This window comes from Tursiops truncatus, chromosome 8 (genome assembly GCF_011762595.2).
Source record: "Tursiops truncatus isolate mTurTru1 chromosome 8, mTurTru1.mat.Y, whole genome shotgun sequence".
NCBI lineage: Eukaryota > Metazoa > Chordata > Mammalia > Artiodactyla > Delphinidae > Tursiops > Tursiops truncatus.
Window position 1 is genome coordinate 58,189,209 of NC_047041.1, and position 20,464 is coordinate 58,209,672.

At 49.4% G+C, this 20,464-nt stretch overlaps 1 long non-coding RNA gene across 1 annotated transcript; it reads left to right on the forward strand.

Moving 5' to 3' along the window:
- The first annotated feature begins 37 nt into the window (after positions 1-37).
- Positions 38-20,424, forward strand: LOC117313414 (uncharacterized). The gene is made up of 6 exons (XR_004527896.2): positions 38-1,000; positions 7,463-8,531; positions 10,695-11,314; positions 11,884-12,079; positions 14,579-17,068; positions 20,106-20,424. It is a non-coding gene; the product is annotated as an uncharacterized lncRNA (long non-coding RNA).
- Positions 20,425-20,464: the final 40 nt, after the last annotated feature.

The window sequence follows — 20,464 nt, forward strand, 5'->3', positions numbered from 1 at the left end:
TCCCCGGATTGTACTAAGAGTGGTCTTGGGGGGGAGAACGGAACGAAAATGTGGGGGGGAACCGCCCCAGGCTCTAGACCACCCGGATCCCACAAAAACTCTCACATGAGTGGGGTTTCCTATCGCTGTCGGGGCAGAGAGCGAGGAGCGAGGTCGGAGCCTCCGGGGCGGCTTCCCCCTCGCCTGTTGGCGCGCTCCGCAGGCGGGGCCTCCGGAGCCTGTGTTCCTTAACCCCACCGCGCCCCGACTGAAGTCAACAGTAACAGACACTCTGGACCAGGCGGCTCTCTAAACCGGGCACCTGGAGACCCCCCCTCTCACACCCGGACCCTGCCCTCGAGTCCTTCAAGATCGGTGAGGGGAGACGACACAGACACAAGGCAGACAATGTATGACAGCGAGATAAGAAAGCACGGAAGAGGAAGGGACTGAAGGGAGGAGGCCCTGCTTTGCGGAGGTGATGGCACTGAGTTGGGTCATAAGGGAGGCAATAGGCATTGGCCAGGAGGAGAGAGAAACGGATTCCAGGCAGCTGGAAGAACAAATGCAGAGGTTCGAGGGCATAAAAACTTCCAGCAGATTCGAGCCTGGAAGGACGGGAGGCAGAACTGCCCTTGTGGGGAGCAAGGTTTTAGGGTCCAGTTCGTCGCAGAAAATTTAGGACCTTGAGAGTGAAGGAGTGCAGCTGATTTCATCCAGCAAACCCCTGGCCTAGAGGGGAGAAAAGGCTTGCCTGAGATTGCACAGGAGTGGATGGCTGAGCTGGCCTGCAACCCAGTATCAGCAACCCTGACAGGGCTCAACCGATCACTCTATTTGGGCGGCCTCTGGAAGAGCAGCAGCATCTCTTACAGGTACACTTGACAGTGAATCGTGGGTTTGCAGGGAACTGTGACAAAACTGCCTCCAGCAAGACCCCTGTGCAGAGCTCTGCAGACAGGATGGTGTGACGAATGAAAGGAGAGATTCGCTGGAGCCATACAAGCCATGGAGGTGACAGGTTTGTTGAAATGCAGATGGGGATGGGTCACAGGTCTTGGAAAGCTGTAAATGCCAGTGACACCGCAGGAGAGTGTACCCTGCTCTGCTCTGAAACCACAATGAGTTGAGCTCAGTACCCCCTGTGCCACTGTCTTTGACCCTCATTTCCTTTGCACATGCTATGTCTGCTGTTTGGAACATCTTTCCCTCTAGTGGGCCTGGCTCCTACTCATAGGTCACCTCCTCCAGAAAAACTTTGTTGCACCTGCACTGAGTTAAGCCTTCTCTGACCTCAGCCCCAGCCCAAGCCTAGCCTGTCTATTGAAGGAGTGGGTGGTGGGTGTTAACATTAACTAGAAGGTGTGCCCAGGAGAAGGGCATGATACCCACTGGAGGCTCAGGGCCAGTTGACGACAGTGATAAATTCCCTTTAGGACTGACTGACTTGCAGGTGCCTGGGGACACCATCATAGGAGCTTAGGTTGTGCACATTGAAGGGTATGTTATTGCTGTGAGGCACAGAGGCGTTATTTTTCTCAGTTGGAGAGTCATATTGGGATGAGGGTTTCCTAACCCTTTTCTGACTCACAAAACACTCCTAGGAAATTTAAAATAATTTTGTCATTTTTCGATAGTATATGATAAAGAAGTATTTGATTTTGGCTAAAAATATTTATTTTTTATCTTTAGAATATGAAAAGTTGGGACTTCCCTGGTAGCGCAGTGGTTAGGAATCCGCCTGCCAATGCAGGGGACACAGGTTCGAGCCCTGGTCCGGGAAGATCCCATGTGCCGTGGAGCAACTAAGCCCATGCGCCACGGAGCAACTAAGCCCATGCGCCACAACTACTGAGCCTGCGCTCTGGAGCCCGAGAGCCACAACTACTGAGTCCATGCACCACAACTGCTGAAGCCGACGCACCTAGAGCCTGTGCTCCGCAACAAGAGAAGCCTCCACAATGAGAAGTCCCCGCAGCCCAACGAAGAGTAGCCCCCGCTCGCCGCAACTAGAGAAAGCCCACGTGCAGCAATGAAGACCCAACGCAGCCAAATAAATAAATTTATAAAAGAAAAAATATGAAAAGTTGTATTATAAAATTCGCTTTTTAAAATTTTAGGTAATATTCATAATATATGAAGGCAAATTTCTTTTTTTTTAATTTATTTTTTAATTTTTGGCTGCCTTGGGTCTTCATTGCTGCACGCAGGCTTTCTCTAGTTGCGGCGAGCATTGCGGTGCACAGGCTTCTCATTGCGGTGGCTTCTCTTGTTGCAGAGCACAGCCTCCAGGATCGTGGGCTTCAGTAGTTGCAGCACATGGGCTCAGTAGTTGTGGCTTGCGGGCTCCAGAGCGCAGGCTCAGTTGCTCCACAGCATGTGGGTCTTCCCAGACTAGGGCTCGAACCCGTGTCCCCTGCACTGGCAGGCGGATTCTTAACCACTGCGCCACGAAGGAAGCCCTAAAGACCTACTGTTTTTAGAATGTAGTTTGAAACTTGCACCTGGGTTAGGCATCTCCCAGCAGGCAAAGTGATTATTTAAAAGCCTAAATCAGTTCTTGTTACTCTACTTAAAACCCTTCTAAGGCTTTTCAGCATATTCAAAGCAAATCCCTAAACCTTTTCTGTGGCCTTCAAGGCCCTGCTTGGTCTGGCTCCTGCTCACATGTCTGACCTTACCTCTTTCTACTCTTTGATAAAACCTTATTCACAGCACTGAAATCACTGCCAAACTCAGTCCTACTGTGGAACCTTTGCCCTGGCTATTTCCTATTCCTGGTGCTCTTCCTCCTGAACTTTTAGGGACTGACTCCTGCCCACAAGTCAGATTTCAGAAGGCCTTCCCTGTTCACCCAATCTGAAATAGCTCCCATCCCAATTAATGTCTACAAATCATCCAGTTGTTGTTCCTTTCGGAGCACTTATCACTCTCAGAAAGGATCATGTTTCTGTGTTTGTTTTGTTGTGTATGGCCTATCTCTCCGATCAGGCTGGAAGCTTCAGCAGAGCCAGGACCAAGTCAGCCTTGATCCCAGCTCTGTCTTCAAACACCTAGAACAGGGCCTGGCATCAACTGACTAGGTGATCAGTAAATATTTACTGCTGTTGCTGTTATCAAAAATATACAAAAACAGGGACTTCCCTGGTGACACAGTGGTTAAGAATCCACGTGCCAATGCAGGGGACACGGGTTTGAGCCCTGGTCTGGGAAGATCCCACATGCCGCGGAGCAGCTAAGCCCATGCGCCACAACAACTGAGCCTGCGCTCTAGAGCCCGCGAGCCACAACTACCGAAGCCCGCGTGCCTAGAGCCCATGCTCTGCAGCAAGACAAGCCACCTCAATGAGAAGCCCGCACACTGCAATGAAGACCCAATGCAACCAAAAATAAAATTAAAAAAATATATATATATATATACACACACACACACACACAAAAACAGCTCTCATGACTCAGTACTTAGAAGTTTTGAATTCAAAATTGTAACCATTTTTAACTGAAAAATAAATCACATGCCCGTAGCCAAAAATTCAAATAGTATAAGAGTGAGCCTCTTCACTTCACACCTTCATATTGGTTAGCATAGGACAGACTATTCAGTGGTCTTTTGGTTATCTATTACTTAATACAACTATTTCTTAATAGCTCTCATGATTCTGAGTGTTGCCTGAGCTCAGATGATTCTTGCTTTGAGTCTCTTACATGGTCGTAGTCATAACCAGGACTGGAATCATATGAAGACTCAGCCGGGTTGGTCGCTAATAATGGCTCACTTATTTAGCCAGCAGGAGATGCTGGCTGTTGGCTGGAAGGTGGATTCGAGCTGAAAACCTGAAAACGAAAGCCCTACATGTGGCCCCACCACATAACTTAGGTTTCTCAGAGCACAGTGGCTAGATTCTGAGAGGATGCATCCCAAAACAAGCATTCCAACAGACAGCAAGAAAGCTACTGGTCTCTTAAGCCTTGACCCCAGAAGCTAACACAGCATCACTTTCTCTGCATTCTACTGGCCGAAGCAGTCCCAGTCCAGGCCAGATTCAAGGACAGAGACCCCAGCTTTCAGTGAAAGGAGCGTCAAAGAATTTCTGGCCATCTTTAATCCACTATATGTGGTACCAAATAAACCTTCAAATCTCAGTGGCTTAAAACACAAAAATGTATGTCTCCCTCACATTCCAGTGTGGGGTAGACCATGTGGTGTACTATTCTCCTTCAACAGTGACTCAGATCCAAGCTGCTTCCTCCCAGCATCTCCATCATCTCAGAGTTCTTTGATCCCAACTGTTCAGATGGGAGAGAGGTTAGGGGTGGGGGTGGGGGGGAACAGTCACACTGATACTTAATTGCCTTGGACCTGAAGTGACACATTCTTCTGCCCACCTCCTCGTTGGTGAGATCACATCTACTAGGAAGGCTGGAAAATGTAGTCTCCTCTGTTCCCTGGAAGAGAAAAATCGGTGTGAACGCATCATTATTGCTGATACACACCAATGTCCCAGTCTCCTTCTCTAGAAGTATCACCATGAACAATTTAGTGTGTATCCTTTCAGAAATATTTATATATATACGAGACTATAAACACACGTAGCATTTACACGTTGTTCCACATTTGCTTCTTTATGTAACTATATTTTCAATGTCTTGCAGAACTTTCCATATCAGACTACATAGATCTACATCATTCCTTTTTTTTTTTTTTAGTTTCACATCATCTTTATTATTGTTTAAAAAAAATTAAACAATGACTATCAAAATCTTTTTTTACTTTCAGGAAATTTGAGGATTTTTTTTTGAATTTTAGAATTTTATTTTTTTATACAGCAGGTTCTTATTAGTTATATATTTTATACATATTAGTATATATATGTCAATCCCAATCTCCCAATTCATCACACCACCACCACCCTGCCATGGCTTTCCCCCCTTGGTGTCCATACATTTGTTCTCTACATCTGTGCCTCTGTTTCTGCCCTGCAAACCGGTTCATCTGTACCATTTTTCTAGGTTCCACATATATGCGTTAATATACAATATTTGTTTTTCTCTTTCTGACTTACTTCACTCTGTATGACAGTCTCTAGATCCAACCACGTCTCTACAAATGACCCAATTTCATTCCTTTTTATGGCTGAGTAATATTCCATTGTATATGTGTACCACATCTTCTTTATCCATTCGTCTGTCGATAGGCATTTAGATTGCTTCCATGACCTGGCTATGTAAATAGTACTGCAATGAACATTGGGGTGCATGTGTCTTTTTGAATTATGGTTTTCTCTGGGTATATGCCCAGTAGTGGGATTGCTAGGTCATATGGTAATTCTAGTTTTAGTTTTTTGTTTGTTTTGTTTTGTTTTGTTTTTGCGATACGCAGGCCTCTCACTGTTGTGGCCTCTCCCGTTGCAGAGCACAGGCTCCAGACGCACAGGCTCAGTGGCCATGGCTCATGGGCATAGCCACTCCATGGCACGTGGGATCTTCCCAGACTGGGGCACGAACCCGTGTCCCCTGCATCAGCAGGTGGACTCTCAACCACTGCGCCACCAGGGAAGCCCTGAATGGCTATAATTTTAAAAAAATTGTTTTAATAGAAAATAATACGCATTGGCAAGGATGTTAAGAAATTGGATGGATTGGGAGATATGGATGGACACATATACACTATTGATACTATGTATAAAACAGATAACTAATGAGAACCTACTGTATAGCACAGGAAACTCTACTCAGTGCTCTGTGGTGACCTAAATGAGAAGGAAATCCAAAAAAAGGGATATATGTATACATATAGCTGATTCACTTTGCTGTACAGTAGAAACTAACACAGCATTGTAAAGCAACTGTACCCAATAAAGTTAATTTAAAAAAAAAAGAAAGAAAGAAATTGGAACAACCTTTGGGCATTGCTAGTGGGAATGTAAAATGGTACAGCTGCTGTGGAAAAGTTTGATGGTTTCTCAAAAGGTTAAACATGTAAACTACTGTATGACCCAGCAATTCCACTGCTAGATTTACTGAAGGCAAGGACTCAAAGAGATAGTTGTATGCCCATTTCATAGTAACATTATTCATAATAGACAAAAGGTGGAGACAATTGGTGTCCATCAACAGATGAATGGATAAACAAAATGTGGTTTATACCTACAATGGAATGTTATTCAGCCATAAAAAGGAATGAAGTTCTGATACACGCTACAACTTGTATGAACCTTGAAAACTTATACTACGTGAAATAAGTCAGATACCAAAGGACAAATATTTTATGATTCCACTTATATAAAATATATAGAATACTCAAATTCATGGAGACAATGTAGATTAGAGGTTACTGGGGCTGTGTAGAGGAAATAGGTAGTTATTACATAATGTTTACAAAACTTGTTTGAGATGATGAAACAGTTTTGGAAATAGTGGTGATGGCTGTGCAACATTGTGAATGTAATTAATGCCACTGAATTACTGTACACTTAAAAATGGCTAAAGTGGTAATTTTTATGTTATATACACAAAGTAAAAAGAGAAAACAGATAGAGAGAATAGTATACACAAAGTGAAAGGACACTATATACAAAGTAAAAAGACACTATACACAAAGTAAAAAGAGAGGCAGATAGAGAGATGGATGAGGAGAAAACACTTGCGACATGTATAACAAATTAGTAAAATCCAGAAGATATAAAGAACTTCCACAAGTCAACTAAAGAACAGAAAACCCAGTATAAAAACGGGCAATGACTTTTATCAGAAGAAGAAAAACAAATGGTCCACAAAAAATAAAACTATGCAAAACTAGTGAAATGTAAGTTAAAGTATGACTGAGAGGTCAAGTTTCACTCATCAGACTGGTAAAAATTAAGAAATTTATTAATATTTAGAGGTGAGGGGAAATGGAACCATCATTCCTGCTGGTGGGAACGTAAACAGGGCTAACCTCTTGGGAAGGCACTTTGGTCATACTACACACACACACATTCAAACACACCCTTGGCCCCAGCAGTTGCACTCCAGTATATGACAGGATGAATGGTTACATATATGGTATATCCACAAGGTGGAATTCAATGCAATCCAAAGAAGAAGCTGGATCTGTGTGTCCTAACATGGAAATATATGTCTGAAATACTTCATAATACTTTTTAGACTTCCCTGGAGGTCCAATGGTTAGGACTCTGCGCTTCCACCACAGGCGGCCCGGGTTTGATCCCTGGTCAGGGAACTAAGATCCTGCAAGTCTCGAGGCTTGCCCAAAAATAAATAAAATAACAGTAATCATAATACTTTTTAAAATCCAACAGGTTTATTTTTTGTTTCTAATGTTTATGTTTTGTTTCTAAATGATGAGATTAAATGTTCAGACTGCTGTTTGCAAGCAGTTTTCACAAATGATACCGGGGAGAGTGGGCTGGCTTTATTCTCGGAACATGAAAAGCCAAATGAAGTATGATCATCACGTCCACTTTTTTTTTCTTTTTTCTAGCTGTAGCTTTGCAGTCTTATTGACATCTGGATGTGCCGTGTATACATTTTGATTGGATAAATGCAAGAATCTGGCAACAATCATCTTTAGACAAATTTATAGGTTTATTTTTATGCTTCTCTTTAAATAGTTGTTTATGTCTATAACCAATGGACCACCAAAGATTATAAATTAAATAATATAGAACTAAAAATTAAACAGTCTAAAAGCATGAAATGGTCAAAATGCTTGGGGTTTGAGGGAAGTGAGTTCATCTGTAGCTAAAGGGGTCCTGGGACCCCCAACCTTCCCTACACACCACGTGCACGCACTGTTGACTATTGCATTAAAGTGAAAACAGTGTTTGGAATGGGATGAACTGAAACTACACCCACCAAGGAGAGAAACTTGTGATTTGGGCATCATTCAATATGGGCGAATGTGAACAATGCTTTGAAATGGGCAGGAAAGATGACCTCTTCTCATTTTCCAAAAAGGCAGGTCAAAGTTATATGAATAAGAGGAATAGAAAATTCTTTGGTAGATGAGATGTGGCAGAGGTGGGGTGGAATAAAGTGGCAAGAGGGTCCTTCACAAGGAACTTAAATCCTCAAGATGTTGAAGTATATTTGGTTTTAGCCATGTTCAAGAGAAAACCAAGCACAGCCCAAGAGGAAGCTTCTTCCCACAGTACTCACCCTCCCTCTGGGCAGCAGGCAGGCCACAGCTTGACCCTATGCAAAGCCACCAGGCTCAGCGAAAATAGGTGGCTATGAAATTCCCAAGGCACTAGCAGGGACTAGGGACTGGATGAGCTGGTGACACAACTGGAAGAGCTTCTAGGGAGGAGACCATGAGAGATGAGGGGGAGACAGGTGGGATCGCCTCTGCAGCCTCCTTTGTGAGGCCCCAGCCATTATCAAGGGCTCGGTGGGGGCGGAAAGGGGCAGAGTAATTGAGACCCGCTTTTCACTTACAGCCCATCATTCCTTCCAACTTTCTATAGTTTTAGGCTGCTGACCTATGTGAAAAGCAGCTGATCCAGTGTGATGCCGTTTGAGGACAGTGAGTGAAGAGGTACCTGACCCAGGTGAGGAGTGTCCCACCATCTCATGGTCAGAGGTGGTCAGTGCCTAGTTCTTACTTGGAACACAGCAGTGAAGAGTGGTTGCCAAAAGAAAAAAAAAAAAAAGATTCAGTATTAAATACACTGAGTTTGGGCTTCCCTGGTGGCGCGGTGGTTAAGAATCCACCTGCCAATGCAGGAGACACGGTTTCGAGCCCTGGTCCAGGAAGATCCCACATGCCGCGGAGCAACTAAGCCCGTGCGCTACAACTACTGAGCCTACGCTCTGGAGCCCGCGAGCCACAGCTACTGAAGCCCGTGCGCCTAGAGCCTGTGCTCTGCAACAAGAGAAGCCACCGCAATGAGAAGCCCGCGCACCGCAATGAAGAGCCAACGCAGCCAAAAATAAATACATAAATGAATTTCAAAAAATAAATAAATATGCTGCGTTTAAGGAACCAGAAGCAGACATCCCAGAGGCCAGAGAAAGGCCTAAACCATAAATTGGGGAATCAGCTTATGGATGGAAGTGAATGAGGTCATCCAAAGAGAGTACGCAGAGTGAAGAGAGGGCCTGTGATAGAACCAGAATGACACCAGTATTTCAGCGTGTCAACCCAATCAAAGATCACCAGGGACAAATCCATAGTCCAATGAAGTCAGGTTTATTGACCCATTGCTAGGAGGAAGACAACACATCAGAGGAAAAATGAGATGTCCTACCAAACACAAAGGAATAGAGTTCTTATAGGATTTGAGAGAGAGGTGGAATTAGGTGAAATTTAAATGAGGCAATATTTTGATGGCTCAAAGCAAAGCAGAACTGCGTCTGGACTGCTCAGTGGACTCAAGGTCCTGTTTCCTTGGAAACAATAAAGTTAAGGCAGATGTGGAATATATGTTTAGAAATCCCTTATCTGAGTCTCTGCACCTGGATTGTAAATCCTGTCCTTTTAGTGATTTAACTCCTCCAGGCAAGAGTTTCATTCCTACTTATATAATTTCAAACAGCAAAATTTCTGACAGTCTATGATTTTAGAAAACAAAGTTGCTCGGTAAGAAAGAAGTAGTCACTCAAAGGAGGGGGTTGTTATGACATTTTATAGTTGCAGTATATCCTTGGGGAAAATATTGTTTCTTATTAATTTTGCAGCTGGCTTTATCTGTGCCCGTTATTCCAGCCTGATGAACATCACAGCAGATTTTTACAGTCTGAACTAATTTTTAGGTTTTCAAGGGACACACAATGGAGGTGGAATCTGCAAAGCCTAAGTGTAGTGAGTAGGCAGTGTGGACAAAACAGTGTTGCCTGACGTCAGTAAACAAAGAATGCTTCCTGCCATCCAGCCATCAGGCACTGCAGGCACCCCTGAACGGTGCACCCTGAGGGGAATTCTGGATGGAGAAAAACAGGATACTAGCCCTAGATAGTTAAGTTGCATACCAAAGGAATAATTTCAATGAGCCCAGACTCTTGCATCTTCCCATGCATAGGCACTAAAACAATTAACTGGAGATGTCTGGTTTCTTGTGTGTGATTAGCAGTAATCTTTGGATGTTCACTACATGTTTTTTTCAGGAAAAACTCCTTGCTCCTCCCTTACGTCTTTGGAACAGTCCTTCAGAGCTATCTGAGAGGCTGCCATCCCCGGCTATAGTCCTCAGTAAGGCTGCGAATAAAACAAAGTTCTCAACTTTTAGGTGGTGTACTTACTTTTAGTCAACAGTAGGAAGAAAACTAAATTGTCAGGTCTCACAAAGCGGGAAGGTGATTGTTGGTATTGAACACTAAGAGGTCTAGTCTAGTATAGTGTGCCGCTGTCAAATATGGTAGCCATTAGCCATAGGTGGCTATTTAAATGTAATTAAAAGTAATTAATTGAATTTAAAAAATAAACTCAGTAAAAGTTTTTCTTCCTCCATGGCACTTAGCCTCATGTCAAATGTCCAGTAGCCACAGATTAGACGCTACCCTATTGGACAATGCAGCTATAGAATATTTCCATTATTATAAACAGTTCTTTTGAACAGCAGTAAGAGAACTCAGAGTCCCAGGCGACGGTGACGCCTGGGAGTGCAGTCTCCTAAGAGTGATGGGGGTGGAAGCCCTGTGGGAGGTGCAGACACGTAGTGTGTAGTATTCTTTCTAAAACTCAGTCCAACAGCGCTACTCTCTCCCTATGACAGCTATCGTGTAACTCGTGCGTACCTCGAACCCACAGCCCAGGCTCAGAGAGCGAGGCTCCACCACTTCATCGCGTTTCCCTGCCTGCACAAACTCACTACCGTCCCCACACTCCATCTCCCCACGTGCCCCAGGCCCTTTTCCCGCGACTCTGGCTCTTGGACTTCTGGGAAATGTAGTTTTAACAGCGTTCCAACTCGGAAAAGTTCTAGCAGCGAATTGAGGCTCCCAAGAGGCAGTGCACGGGCCGCCATATCTGCCGTGAGGGGCGCCAAAGTCGGCACCCCTACTAAAGTACAGCGGTAACTGAGATGCTGGAGTCCTGGGAGACCGCGGTGTGCCTCTCCCTGCCATTCCTTAGGTCTCCGCCGCTCCGGAGTTGTAGAAACGCCTCAACCCAAGCAGAGCAGACAGGGCCCCAGGGAACCATAGTAACTGGGCGGCCACAACCACTAGGGAACTTGAAGGCAGCGTCCGACGGCGAACAGCCAGAAGGCCATTGGGCGGCCCCTTACGCGGAGCGCACGCGCAAATGCTGGGCCTCAAGGCTTCCGTAAACACCAAAGAGCGCCTGCGCAAACGGAGCGCCTCGGGATGGACACGAGGGGGCGCCTTAGCAAAGGTAAGAGTAATAAATAGTAACGTAACCGTCCCGTTGTTCTTCTGTTGTCCTTTTTCTTATGGTTTGCAAAGCACAGCCCCCTTCATTGCCTCTCTTAATTTGATCCTTAGAGCAGTCATTTTACCAGTGGGGCAACGGGTCAGAGAAAGTCATACAGCCAGAGTCCTATCTTAAGAGTGTGGAAGACCACAGATGGTTCAGGATTCAAGGACTCTAGCCCAGGCTCTATCTCTGAGTTGCTGTGTGACCTTGATAGTTCTGTTCCCCTGAGGACCTAAGCTTTCTCATTTGTAAATGGAAATAGGTTATTGGAAGGATTGAATAAGATCCGGAAGTGAAACTAAGTTGCCAAGCAATGTATAAAGGCAAAAGATTATTATAATCGGGTGATTGCAGATTGAGGAGCTATTTCCTCATTATACAAATTGCAAAACTGAGGGCCCCAAGAAGGGCAGGAGCTTGCCCCAGATCTCAGCAGTCTGTGAGCAAGGGCTAACGCACAGGCTTCCTGCGTTTGGGCTTGGAGCCCTTCCCTGCACCCCAAGGATTAGTGTCTTTGTTGGATACAGGCTTAGAGAGATGGAGTCTGGAGGAGTCCCTATTCCTCATCCTTCTCCTACCCAACCTGGGCCTAGTGGAGAAAGGCCCTGTTCTGTTGAGATGACTACCAAAGGCCAGAAACTAAGGAGGAACTGGAGAATCCTGAAGACAGAGGACAGTGTTGCTGGAGCTGTACAGACCCTGCTTCTCAGGAGAGTGGCCCAGGTAAACGAACGAACTCAAGTGTGACAGATGAAGGAGTAATATGAAGGGGACAGACCCTGAATGGAAAAGAGTGGGCTCTGTTTCTGAGCCTGGGAGGAATTGGGTGCTCAGGTGATTCCAGTTGGGGCCAGCGATAGCTGGAGGTGGTGCCTGGGCTGGCTTGGATGCTAAGGAGATGAAGTGATGCTGGTTGAGCTGAGAGGCTGTAGGAGCCACTCCTCCAACCAGGTGGAGCAGTCAGGTGGCACCATAGGCATACCTTACCACCCCCCAAGATCAGGCAGCTGCCTGCCAGGGAAATGAACTTTTCTCTGTCCTTTGGAACTGGGCTGTACCCAGTTGTTTGTCTCTGGAGTGCTCTTAGAGGTTCTGGACATAGGTATAGGAGGGGCTAGGAGACCCTAAGGTCTGGTTGCAGATGGGGCCTCCTCAGGCAAGTCATGAAAGGCAGGTGTTTGTAGAAATAGAAATTCAAGATCCTCCCCACCTCCAAGTATCTAATTCCCTGGACCTTCACTTATCATCTGTTTTCAGCAGGGGAAACAGAGGCTAAAGGAAGAAAGAACTTTTCTTCAGGACACACAAGGAGCTGGCGTAAAATTGGACTAGGACAGGGATCTTTCCATTACATGGCAGTGATCAAACATCTTCATCAAACATTTATTGAGTGTCTAATGTATACGCTGAGAAGAGCTACCTTAGGGTACAAACAGAAGCCAGGAGTGCAGTCAGACCTGGCTTTTAACTAGCCCTCCCAGTGACTTAATGCTGGGATCCTTGGCGAGTCACTACCCCACTCTGAGCCTCACTGTCTGTAGAGTGGCGTGGTAAGCCTTATTCAAGGGCTGTCTTGAGGTATAACTATGAAATAAATGAGTTAAGAACTGTTACACGTGTAGAACATCACCAGGCACATGGTACATGCTCAGCAAACATTAGCCACTCTTTGTTACTCAGGAACACAGGTGGAGGCCAGCTGCAGATAGGGTTCTCCCAGAGCCCAGCAGGGGCAGAGATGTCGCAGCCCCAGGTCTGTCCATCTCCCAGATACCTCCACTCTGTGCTCAGGGGGCCTGCATTTCTGGAAGTCGAAGGGGGCACTCACATCCCCATTTCCCCCTCTGGCACTGGGAACTTGACAGGGAGCATTTACACCTCTACATGCACGTGATTCACTTCCCCACAACCTGGGTCCAGAGTAAAGGTGATTCTTGCCCAAAGGTCACAGCCCTGGACAGTGAGACCAGAACCACAACCCTTTCTCCCGGCAGGACAGAAGTCCCAAAAGGCTGACAGCAGGGCCTTGACTTGTGTGTTCCTTGAACAGAGCAGGAGCCACGGGCAGAGAGGAGCCTGGGTGGGAGACAGGGCCCAACGTCAGATAACCCTGCCGCCAGCCCACCCTGTTTGAAGATGGCAGTCTTGCTCAGTGGTAAATTCAGCTCTGGTCCAGGCCTCCCTAGTGGAGGTCTGGTTCAAACCCCTTATTCACAGAGGAAGAAAGAGAAGCCCGGAGAGGCCGGGAACTCACCAGGAGCCCCACAGTAAGGTGGGAGTGAGTCTGAGCCAGAACTCAGGTGTCCTGATGTTAGGCCAGGGCTCTGCCTGGCAGCTGGTTTGGAGGGGGCAGGGCTTGGCTACATCTCCTTCCCCACGGCCACCACAGTCCCGCTTGGAGCCAGCCTCAAATGCAGCCACCTGGGTGGGTTGTGGTCGGGGAGTGGCAGGGTGGGGGTGGGTGCATGGATAGGTAAAGGGAGGGGGGAGCACAGGACCTGGTCAGAGAGAAGCCCAGAGCCGAGCTGGGGCAGGTGGACTGGGGAGCTCTCCTTGGTGTGTGTGGCTGCTGTAGGATTCTAGGGCCTTGTTAATCCGTCTGAGGCAGCAGAAGATAAAACTACCACGGGAGCACACTCCTGGAGGAGGGGAGCCGAGCAGATTCAGGAATGAGTCACAGAGCCCAAGCCCTAAATTTAGAAGGTGCTGAAGGAGGCAGCCGCCCCCGGGAGAGCACTGTGGAGATGCCCGCTAACGCGGGGCACCAGGGCCTCAGGGAAGGGGGTAGAGGTTGGCAGGAGTCCCCTGCACGGCAGTGCCCCATGGAAGCTGGGTCTATTCTAGGCCTGTTCCAGGTGTGAATTTTGGCCCCAGAATGAACCCCGACTCAAGGCAGAGCCTTCAGCCCCACTCACTGACAGAGCTCCTAGCAAGCCTTCCCCACACCAGCCCTTCACAGGGTCCTAGGAACCAGCCCCTGGAGTGTGGACGTCTCAGTACTGTCCTGCCCGCTGGCTGGGCATAGCCAGGCTCCCTGGGTCCTGCTGCTGTCCTAGCATCCAGTTGTCAGACACTGGGGAAGGGGCTGTGTGGATGCAAGGAGCTCATGCCATTGAGCGAAGGCCTTCCAAAGGGAGCCCATCCAGGCCTTTGTAGCTGTTTGGAATTGGGGTGAGGGAGGGGGACAAGATGTCATAGCACTCACTTCTGCTTTATTCTCAGCCCTCCAGGCTCCAAGTGAACCCAGACTGTTTCTTTTCTTCCACGTCAGAAGAGGGAGGCACTGCCTCCAGGTCAAGGAACAGAGGCTTAGGAAGGAGGCCATGCCTTGGGGACAGCTGGCAGACGGGGGTTAAGGGGCCTCAGGAGACAAGAACTGATAGCAGCTGTGGCGTTTATTGAGTGCTCATTGCTTGCTGGGCACCGTGCTGAGCTCTCCACGTGCGTGAACTCACTTCGTCCCCGAGGCAATGGTGTAAGTCCTACTAGCCTACTCATTCTAGAAATGGGAGTACTGAGACACAGAGAGGTTAAGTAACTTGTTCTAGATCACACAGTAAGAGGGTTTAACCCAGACAGCCTGGCTCCATAGCCCAGGCTCTTACCCATTGTGGTAGACTGCTGAGCAGGGTATTTCACCCTGTCTATTCCTCCTCCTCTTCTGTCCTTCCCTCCCCATCCTCCAGTCCCTGTACCCTAGAGTCCTGGGAGCTTCTCTCTGGGCCTTGCGGGGTCTTGCTGCCCAGGGTGCTCCCAGGCTTGGGGGAAAGAGACTAACAGAGCTCCACTGCAACCCCCCCTCCATGCAGGACTTCACAATTTACAGAGCCCATCCACCTGCCCCAGGCCGGTGGAGGGGCATCCTGAGCACCACCCCTTCGACAGGAAGACAGACCAGAGAGGTGCAGGGCCTTGCCCAAGGTCGGCAGGGCCCAGGGTGGAACCATGGAGACTCCTCTTCGGGAGGGCCCAGGCCCAGATGGCCAGCACCCCCTCTGCAGGCTGGGTCCTTCTGCTGATGATGTCTTTGGGGCACTGCCGCCTGCAGCAGCTCAGTTCGATTGCTGGGTTGATGCAGCCTTCCACAAGCCCTCAAGTTTCCAGTCAGAGGCTCCTGATCCATCTGCCTGACCCCAGGCCCTCCCCTCAGCTATGTGCTCAGGCTGGGTGGCAGTGGGGGTGGAGGTGTCTTTGTGTGTCTCTGGGGAGGACAAGGTTTTCTGGCCCTTTTACCAGGGCAAGAACTCCAGCCTTGGGACGACAGCCTCTTTTCTGGAAGCCTGCACAACTTCCTTCTTTCCGTTTCTTCGTATTTTTTAATCTCAAAGCTGGGCCCTCAGTGCCCTGCCAGGACAGTTCCCACCTCCTGGGACCAGAGGGGCCTCTGGGGAGCACTTAGGATCACCCGTTGGATGGGGGAAGGCGCAGAGGGTCCACCCCCCCAAACCCCTAGGCTATTGTTCCTACCTGGGAGAGGCTCGTCTAAGAGGCCTGCTTGAGGAGCTCAGACCTGCCCAGGAACACAGCCCAGCCCAGGTATAACATGACTTCCCTTGCACCCCTTCTGCCCCTGCCAGGGGACCACACGTGGGGATACCAAGGATAGGTTCTGTTTCTTGCTGGGCCTTATTTTTCTCGTTTGTCAAATGAGGCTAAGAGTCCCTGTATGACCTTCCACCTAAGGTTATTGTGAAGGTTAGACAAAATGAGTGTGGCAGACTCTTACTCTGGCCCAGGGCCCCTTCACAGAGAGGATGTGCAAGGCCGTTCGTGTGTGTGTGCGTGTGCACGTATGTGCACGTGTGTGCAACAGCTGTGACCCGGGTGCTGACTGTACCTTCCCAGGGCAGGTGAGGGACTGGTGTAGCTCTCTGAGGCTTTGTGATGTGGGTGTGGCACAGGGCCTCAGGTATAAGGTTGCCAGATTTAGCAAGTATTTGCTACATGCTCATACTAAAAATGATCTTCCTTATCTGAAAATCAAATTTCACGAGGTGTCCTGGGTTTTATCTGGCAACTCTACTTGGGTGACCTGGTGCACCCGAGCCAGTGTACCCATGTTGGGCTCCCACGCATGAGACTGAGGTTGTATGTGGCTGTGTGGGTCTGTGACAGGACATCAGTGTGATGGCACATGGCTGTGACAGTGTCACCAGGAGGAGAGGGGATGTGGGTAACTGTGATTGTGTGCCTCTCTGTGACTCCCTCAGGCTCTAGCAGCTCCCTCAGGGCAGTGCTTGGGCTCTTTGCTCAGGGAGGCCCAGCAGGGGTAGGAGACCCACCCTGGGCAAACACTTAGATCCAGGTCCAGTTGGGACTGGGGTGCCGAGCCTATTGCCACCTGCATCAAACTGTAATGGACATGTGCGTCTCAAGGCCGAGCCAGCCCTGGGGGCCTCAGGGTGCTCTGCCCTGGGCCCTTCCAGAGGGGCCTCAGGAATTACCTCTCTACTCTGCTCCTTCCTGGTGACATCACACAGGTCATTGCCCAGTCTTCTAGAACGGTGCCCCCAGGATACTGCCTCGTTACCCTAGGCAACCTGGGAATTTTCTCCAACTAAACTGGCAGGGCCAGTTACCCCTGAGGAGAGGGAGTTGGGGGAGAAGGCGTCAGGGGGGCCTTCTCCTCATCTCCCAGGGGGAGATCCAGGCAGCCATCCGTCTGACTAGATGATGAGTTGGAGGGAGCACCCCAGAGCAAGTCAAGACCTGGTAGCCCCTCATTGTCCAGGACACTGGACAGGGTGGGGCCCTTGGGCAGAGGATGAATCCTGAAGCAGAGAGAGGGTGGTGACTACCCCAAGGTCACCCCTGGGGTAGTGAAAGTAGTGGTGTATAATGGGGAACAGGGACAGAGCCTTGGGTTAGGAGCTGGGAGACCTAGGATCTTACCTCTGCTTTGTCCCTGCTGGTGGAGCCTTTGTTTCTCCATCTGTACAGTTAGGGGCTGTGGCCATATGATATCAGTCTCAGGGTCTTTAGTCCTGACGGGGACTCAGCGAGGGGAGTTGAGGGGAATGTGAGGGACCAGGTCATGGGTGGCTCCAGGCAGGTGCCCTGACCCTATTGCAACAGCTGTCAGGGGGCAGTGAGCAAGGACTGGTGTGGATATCTCCAAACGACCGCCAACCCCCATTCCAAGAGTCCTGTGGTACTGGAGGTCCCTAGATGGGTTCTGTCTTACTTTGATTCAGGGGCGTCCCCATGCCTCCCACACCTCAGCTGCTCTCTCTGTGAGGGGCATGTGTAAGACCAGCACTTGCTCAGCACCGTGGGTAATGATTCCTCACATTCTCATGATCCCTCTCAGTTTGCTAAGCACCTTCTCTTTCTCTTACACGCTCCTGCCTTCCACTCCCACTCTGACTCCTGATTGGTGTTGTCCCATTCTGGGGCTGGGGCCCAGAGAGGCACCTCACCCAATCCACTTTCCGTCAAGGGGCCCTGTGGTTGGTGCAGGGGCTGCAGCGGGAAGAGCAGGGTCATGCTTTGCCAAGCTTTTCCACTGTTTACTCTTTCCTGAGAATCTTAACAACCATCCTATCAAGATGTTACCTTAACACTTTTTTGTTGGAAATATGCCATTTTTGTACAGTGCATTTATTCCTCCCTACCCTTCTCCCTCCGGTTATATTTTTAGTTACTTGGAGGTGAAACTGATACATGTACAACTCTTTTCCTTGCAATAATTCTCAGAGAGTAGGTATTATTATTCTAGATGAAGAAACTGAGGTTCAGAGAGGACATGTCACCTGCTCTTGGTCACACATTTAGGAAATGGTATAGACAGGATTTGAACCCAGTTCCACAGGCCCTTTGCACTTCCAGGCTGTGGGAAGCAGGGATGGCCAAGTCCTAGGACTCCTCTCCAGACTCCTCCCCCAGGTCACCCATCCCAGCCCTCCTAGCCTTCTCTCTGCTGCCCAGGGGTGTTTGAGACAGGATATGAATCTGCTTTGATCCAGGCATGTTTGGGAGGCTGTCATGAACCCTTGAGCTAGAGATACCTAAATTCCTGGGGTTTGGGGGGGCCTGCAAGAGCTCTGGCTAGCCTGGCCTAAACTTCCAGGCAGGGTTGAGCCCAGGGCATAGCCATCTGAGCCCAGAGGTACCAGGTCACCCACTTTTACTGCCCCAAGACCCAAAAGATTCATTCTTGGTTAATCTATATTTGGATTTGAGTGTTGGTTTGATTTCTGCCATGTGTACCTCCCTGAGTTTGTGTGTCTCAGGCTGGCAGTGCTCTGGAGGGTGGAGAAGTCCTGTCTGTCCTCACTGCTATCTCCTGCTGTCACCCCAGCCTTATCTCTTCTACCCTAGACTGGGTGATAGGCATGAGAGGGGTACTGCCCTGGTGCCTGCTGTCAGCTGAGATGTGTGTCATTGGGGCCCTAAGAAGGCAGGAGCCGCCAGGCCAGTGCTCCTCTCTCTTTTCCTCGTGGCAGATCCCAGAGGCTACAGTTCACAAAGCAGGCTCTGTGTACCCCTCTTTGAATCTCCCATTAGCCTGGGTATGAGGCTGTCAGATAAAACCACTGAAGCCAGGGGAGGGGCAGTGAACTGCCTAGGGTTGGGGTGGAGGCAGAAGACATGCATAACAGAGAGCCAGAGCGCTGGCCTCCTGAACCCAGATCCAGCCCCCCTGCCACCCATTTCTACACACTTAAAGAATGTGGGTTAGAAGGGGTGAGGGTGATTATCTGACTATGCCCCTCACACTGGAGATCTAAGGTCATCACACAAGCCTCATGGGGACCTGCAACTCATTTTACAAGATTTACTTTGCAGAATGGACCTTGGGGTCACTTGCCATCAGGGCTCCCTGCTCACCCCCTCCACTTTTAAAATTGGGCCTGATTCACACACATCTCAGAGCCCTAAGCACTTCAGGAAGAAACACCTCTATTTGTGAACCCACCGTGACAACTCCTTATCTTTCTCCAGCACCTTTAAGAAAAGCTGTTCCATCCCAGAGCTCTAGGATGGTGAGGCTAGGAGGTTATACATTCTGATGCTCGCATTCTACAGATGGGAAGCTAAGGCTCAGAAAGATGATGGGGACAGCCAGAGCAGAGGAAGGAACCCTGGGGTGGGAGGAGGCTGAGATCTGGGTTCTGGGAAGGATGGCCATGTACTCTCCGTGTGGCAGTGGACAAGTGATGGGCACTTGTGCCCTATTAGCTGCCCATCCAGGGGAGCTCACCACGGGCCCTAGCTCTCCTTAGCCCTCTGCAGTCAAGGGCAAGTCACTAGGGTCAGTGAATGCTAGCCTTGGGCCCATTGCCCCACTCATACTGGCCTCACCTCAGAGAAATTGAACTATTGGCCTCAGTTCACACGGGGCAGCTGGAGGCAGAGCTGGCACTAGGACCCAGGGGGGCAGGTAGCAGCCTCCCTGGCTGAAAGGGGTGGCTGGAGTACTGGTGGACCTACCTACCCTGTGGCTGTGGAGCTCTGGACAGCTCCGCCTGGGGAGGGACAGGGTAGCCCCAGAGCTCTGGGGCCAGATGCTCTTGAGAGCCTAGTCTAATCCATGCGAGGTGTGTGAATACATGCGTGGGTGCTCAGGAGGGGTGGTGGTGGACAAGGGCCAGAGTCGGGCTGGAGGAGAGCCTGGTTAAAGCTCCCAGCCGGGAGTGAGATGGGAGTGGCTAGTGGTTGTTGGGGGCTGCAAGCTATGGGCTCTTGACTGTGGTAGGGGGAGTGTGCCCATCTTTGGGTCTCTGGGTGGTTCCTTGTGTCTAATTAGGTTGTTGCAGAGGTGTGTACCTGTGAGTATGGGAGGGTGTTGAAGAGAAGGGGTTCGCAGGTAACTTCCAGAATCCCTCTTCGAGCACCTCCTCGCCCTTCTTCTCAGAGCCCACTCTATCTGGGCCCCTCCCCGACCCCTGCCTGAGGACTGGTAGGGCCAGGTCCCCTTCGGAGGCGGGTAGGGCGGGCGCTAGGACCCGGCGGGGCGGGGCGGAGCTCCGAGACCCATCTGCTGCACCTCCGCAGCCAGGAAAATACCGAGCGCCGGCGAGCGGAGCCCCCGGAACCCCCAGCCTAGCCCGGGGAGAGGGAGGGAGGGAGCGGGGGCGCGCGGGGCGGGGGGGGGCGCGTGGGGCG